Below are 6554 nucleotides of genomic sequence, written 5' to 3'. Positions count from 1 at the left end.
TTAAGTATGTACTTCCCCCATCGCCAGGGTCAATACACACCATCACTTAAAGTGACAGTGTGACATAGATCTGTCCAGCTTTTCAAACCCTAGATTTTCACCATCGGTTTTCTATCAGAAGCTAATGCAGGAGGTAGGTGTAGGATACTATTTTCATGTTCAGCCTGCATGAATAACTCAGATTGACCGATCATTTTCAAAAATAAAAAGAAACAAATGGTGTCTTTCAGCTTATTGTTCTCAGAGTTCTGGTTCGAGGGCGGTTTTCTTGATAGCATTCAAAAATATTCACGACTTCTGTCTAGCACACAAAAACTACGTCTAGTTTTAGCTCTGTGTTTGTTATTGTGAGCCCAGTTTTTGCAAGTTTTCAGATGAGATGAGAAGCATTATCGAGTTCATGCCCCAAATCTAAAGCCTTTCCTGTTGGCATTCCCGAGGGCATACTAAGCTTGGCACAATGAATTCTAAAACATAAAAAGCCATTTTATTTGTAGCACATGCTAAACTGATGGAGGTATTCACTGTGACTAAACATAAGGATCAATCCTAATGCTTAATCCTCGTAGTTCAGTAAAGAGCAGTGTCGTTGCTCCTGTCCCTGTGGGCATTCCCGGAGTGTTTTCTGAGTTTGTCTTACAGATTAACAGCCTCTAAACAAACGAGTCCGGCTTCGAGAGGAAACACTCTGCTGAGATAGTGTCTGTGACAAAGGCCGGAACACAAGTAAAGCTGCAGCACCAATTTCCCAATTTTCTTGACATATCTGTGGCTTTTAAAATGATAAATGATGCATCTAACTACCTGCACTCTCTGAGATAAGCATCGGTGGCATTGTACACACTTGTTTTGGATTGTACCTGACTGCTCGTTCCTTCAATATGTCACAGCAAGGGCAAACATTCATGTCTCATTGCATCCTCTGCTCACACGGGCCATCCTATCCACTGCTTTTATCACCATTACTGAAAGGAAACCAAACTCTTTCCCATTAGACGACCCTGCAGTTTCAGCAAATGTTGGAGTTCCTCCCTCTGATATCGTAAAGGGTGTAGGAACGTCGCCTTCTCTGAGGTGAGGTGTTAAGGTGCACCTTAAGGAGCTGCTAGGCTTGCAATTATGCACAAACAAATTTGATAGATTGGTGATCATTTGAATTTACAGAAAAGTTTTGCAACTAGGCATCACAGTAGATGTTTATCGAGGTCCCGGGTGGAGTGTGAGGGAGTGTATCATTGACGAGGGAGGCGTTCACACCTGAGTGTGTGATTGTCAAAATTTTAAAATGGGATCATACCCCCTGGTGTCATGTTAAATTAGTCATGGTGTGTGTGTGTGTGTGTGTGTGTGTGTGTGTGTGTGTGTGCCTGTTCTGTCTTCTCGATCCCCAGTGAGTTGTGGTGGATGGCTGCTTATACTGAGCCAAGATCCTCTGGAGGTTTCTTCCTGTTAAAAGGGAGTTTTCCTCTCCACTGTCGCTAAATGCTTGCTTAGTATGAGGACTGCTGTAAAGACACTGACACTAGTCAGTGACTTGATGTAATTTGCTGGGTTCCTTATATAGAAAACTTTTTTTTCTGATTGGCTTAATGAAATGACCTGATTGGAATGTTCACTATGCGAAGTGCCTTGAGACGACTCTCTTTGCTGTATAAATAAACTTGAATTACGTAAATTGAAAATTGAATTGCACTAAATGAAAAGCTAAGTTCCCCATGTTACTGAGCTTTAATGCTCTATTTTATGTCACTAGTGATGATTGTCTACATGTTACATGTAGGTCATGTAACCGATAAATCCTTGTTTTCAGCAGTGCCATGTGTCGACAGGCAAGCATGATAGTGAAGTTTTACATTTAGGCATTTGTATAATTTTAGGCAGCAACACCGAATGATTACATTTCAGGCAGCAGATACTTCATACCGTCTCCTGCAGTGACAACGTTCATCAGATTTTTATGATCATTGTACAAAGTGATGCATACCATTTTTATTCTGCCTCGAGTTCCCCCCATACCTGTTTGAATCTCGGTGGCGCCTGATCCTGCAGGGAGAGGAGAACGTGGCTGGAGCAAGCCAGGAAACATTTAACTGTGAGCTATTTCAATCTGCTGCACTGACACAAACTGGCAAGCATGGAAAGATACACGAGGTGTTTCACTCAATTCCACTGCTTTCCAAAAGAATTAACACCAAGTCCCCAAAAATGCTGTTGCCATCATGAAAATGTATCTGTTGACGATCTAAAAAGAGCCTTCTAGATTAAAACGAACGTCAGCACCTTCAGGTGTCTTTTTCCATATTTTAAAGCAAAAGAAACCTGCTGGTAGGCTAACCTCGATGCGTGTGTGTGTTTTATTACACACAGAAAGGTGGGAGAGTTTGTGTCAGAAGATTCCAGTCCACCCCCAACCATCTTCCTCTGTATCCAAGACATGTGAACTATTTTAATGCAGGTACAATGTGTTGCATGTCGAATAAAAATACCAAAACAAATGTCTGAAAGGCACAGATACACTTTCTCACCCCTTAATTGGTCTAAAAGTGTTGAATGTGATAGAACATTTTGTAAAATACAACCAGAGGACTGTGTGGTTGCCATGGGAGGGTCTGTGCAGCAGGTAGTTGGTCTGGTGTTTCCTATACAAGAACTGTTGGACAATAACAAGAGCAGAGTTTGTGTGTGGACTCCACAGAGGTTTGGGAGGGTAGGAGTAATCTAAACCACAGAGATTTCCCTTTTATGCCTGTTCTTGTTAGTTACGGAGAGATTAAACACAGATTGGGAACACGGAGCACAGCGACCACTTCCTGACCTCATTTATAATCACCAATCAAGACTTAATTAATAATCACCTTTTAAGAATCTAGAGAAATGGATGGCCACCTCCTTTTTAGTAATTAATTTCAAATTGGACAAAAGGAGTTGGGTATTACGTTGCCGTGATTCGTAGACCTTGCTCTCTTTTTTTATTTTTTTTTCATGGGGCCAAAAGAAGCTGCTCATTCATGTTTGTTTATTTATTTAGCAGACGCTTTTATCCAAAGCGACTTACAATTTATAACCTATAGGGCATGTTGTGATCTGTGGGGGAAACCGGAGTACCCGGAGGAAACCCACGCATGCATGGGGAGAACACGCAACTCCACGCAGAAAGGCCGCAGCCGAGTTTCGAACCTGCAACCTTCGTGCTGCGAGGCAACAATGCTAACCACTGCGCCACCATGCAGCTCATTCATAAAGGGTCGATCTGCTCCTTGGTGTGCAAAGTCTTAGTAAAACATGTAATTACATCTTGATTTTAGAGTTTTTACATTATCAGGAAAATAAGCTGATCGGATCTTTAGTAGGAGCTAAAACTGTAACCCCGAGTGTAAAAAAACCAAAACAGATTGCAGCTGTATGAAAAGCTGGAGTTTGCTGGTCTGGAGCATACAGGCATGTGTTAACACAATGCAAACGAGGAACAATTTCATCAATGTAACTTTAAAGTCTTCACTGTCCATTAATCTGCAAAGGGTTAAATGTCATATGCAAACAATTCAGAGAGAGTATACACTCTACAAGGGAAAAGTAGTATTTGTGAGTGGGAAGCATTTAATGGAGCGTACACATTAGCATCGGCACGGCCGGGGTTTGGTTGGACTGGATGGCGTGAGTTCAGTCTCGAACGGGCGGTGTGGTGTTTACATATAAATCCGAGGGACTTCTCAGGAATGCGGAACTCCCCGAGCCTGTGGGCGGAGCTTAATACACGCGGCGTCCTCCATTATAAAAAAACAAAGATGGACATGAGCTGTGTTGTTTTTGGAGACTCTGAACCACATTATTTTAATAATTTGCTGTACGTGTCCTCATAATCTTGCCCCCCACCCACCCACACACACACACACACACACACACACACACACAGATTTCTCCTCTGAGCAGTTGTCTGCTCACCAGGGCAAGGGCTCTGATGCAGAGAACAGGCGCGCGTGCACACACACACACACACACACACACACACACACACACACACACACACACACACACACACACACACACACACACACACACACACACACACACACACACACAACTATTCTCTTCTCCTGTTCCCACACTACAGACAGAAGGTTACGCAACAGCATCCAGCATGAAAATGAATCGCACATGCGGAACGCTGTGTGGTGGAGTTGCTAATGCTAACTAGCCCAGTTCTCTGCTGTTTCCTGGATGCTTCCCCGTCGTGAGCCAAGATGGGTGAGTCAATGAATGCTAAGTGACGGTGTGACGCAGATCTGTCAGACTTTTCTGAACCACTAGTTTTTCCATCTATTTTTATCAGAAGCTAATGCATGAGATAGTGGTAGAAGACCATTTTCACATTCAGCCCGCATGTTAAACTTTGAGACCGATCATTTTCAATAATAAGTAAAATATGGTGAACTTGCTCTTTAAGAAAGTTGTGCATAAACAAATATCTACAAACTGCAATAGACTCTAATTTGTAAAGAAAACATGTTGGGCAGTACTTTCCTTTTATTACCACTATACACTTTGTACTTGGGAAATATACTATAAAGGGTTTCCCATGAAAAAAGTGCTGCAGTTACTGTTCCTAATCCTAAATGCACGATTTGTTCTGTAGGGAATCAGATTCAACAGAATCAAGGGTACCACAGACTGAGCTGGATACATTTATTCAAATCAGCATGGAAATTTGTTCCCGAGGAAAACAGAAAGGGAATAATGCAGAAAAGATTGTGTTCAAATGTGCACAGCTGTTGACGCTGTACCAACAATACAATCGGATCATAAAACCCTTATAAAGCAATCTCAAACGTTCTGAAAATGCTACGCGTCGTTTGACCAGCAGATGCGTTTGCGACACCATCCTCGCACCTCTGTGCCTTCCCACAAGACTTAACTGAGCTTAAAGCGTCGTAAAAAAACAAATCTGACTGATTCTAGCAGGGAGGGAAAGAAAAGCATATGAGAGGCGTAACAAGACAGACTTAACAGGATTAAATATTTTATGGGAATTATTTATCTGACAGTCTGCTTGAATCTACACAACACCAGGCACATGTTCACCCTAAGGACAAACACCTTATTTCTTTCTAATGAAGAAGAAATCTGCTCAACTGGAGCACATTCAAGTCCTTTTAGCGTAGAGATACTTCATAATATTCCATGACCCAAAATAAGTTTCAACTCAAAAGTTTTCCAAATGACTAAACTGCAATGAACAACAGTAAAGTCCTGAAAAATTGCCACAACAGAATGTTTTACAAAGTTAATTCTTCATTTTTGTGCTCCAGGTTTAGATTTTCTGTCTTTTTGGATGCCGTGTGATCTCAAGATGTGTCCATTGGACATCTTGTGGAGGGTCCGATTCCCATCCACGTGCACGGCCAGGTGAGGTGGAAACTGTAAAGTGCCCACAGGTGTGAATGTGTTCCTCCACGTGTCAGTCTGACCTGTCTGCAGTGTTTTTCCCCTTCCCGCTGCCTCGTGCCAGCCAGGACACACTTCAGGGACGCTCTCGCCAAGTGGGCCTGAATAGGAAATGAGGATGGATGGATGGGTGTCACACTGGGAGACGTGGATGCATTGGCTGACACAAGACTGATAATGACCATGTTAAGACATGCCACCTGACACGCGACCATTAGCGAGTCCTCAGGGAGAGTACCTTCAAGTCATAAATTCCAAGCGTACTTTCAGAAACAAATCAATTTAGCAAAATAGCGTGCCCTTGAATTTCATTACGCGCAGTCAATTGTTGTTGATTTGCATTTACACTTGATGCTCTTTGGTTTAAACACCGAAACACTCCACTTTGGATGAAAATGTTTCCAGAAGGAGAGGGTTCATCACAGCCACACTGACCAGGTGTGCTCTCTGTGGTAGGTGATACAGACACAGAGAAGGTTTCTTATAACTCTAAAAGCAGATGATTGCTCTCAATCCACAGCTTCCCTGGACTACCACTGAGACGGTTTATCCAGAAACACCCAGAATCCTCTCTTCAGTGAAGTTTTAACATGGAGGTCTTTTCCATTTGCATTCCCCCTTTGTTGTGTCTGAACTGTGAACAGAGCAGAACTTCTTCTGTGTTATCAGCCCGCCGACCGAGTGAGCGTCCTGGGTTAGTCATTCTGCACTTCACAGATGCATTTCCAAACAATTATCTAAGCTGCTCTGTGCATCACTTCTTGGATTCCTCTTCTCTTGTTAGCACCTGCTGTACAGTGGAGCACACTTCTATCTGAAAGTGAAGCTTCAGGGATGCAGAGAACATTAGTGATGCTAAAAGTTGTGCTGCACAGATGTGAAAAAATATTGGTTCTATTTCTGTTAAAGTAGGAAAAATCCACAGTGGTCACTAAAATAACCTGAAAGTGATAAAAAAAAACAATTATTCAAATGAACTTGAATTTGGCCAATGAAAATAAAACAATTTTTATTTTGTGGTTCAACGATAATTCTTAGACAAACTAATGAAACCGACTCCCGATCCTCCCCTTCCAAAAGTCCTAAAGTGGGCATACGTGGGCGTATGGGCG

This window comes from Nothobranchius furzeri, chromosome 10 (assembly GCF_043380555.1).
Source record: "Nothobranchius furzeri strain GRZ-AD chromosome 10, NfurGRZ-RIMD1, whole genome shotgun sequence".
NCBI classification, from domain to species: Eukaryota; Metazoa; Chordata; class Actinopteri; order Cyprinodontiformes; family Nothobranchiidae; genus Nothobranchius; species Nothobranchius furzeri.
This window is presented reverse-complemented; position numbering follows the sequence as displayed.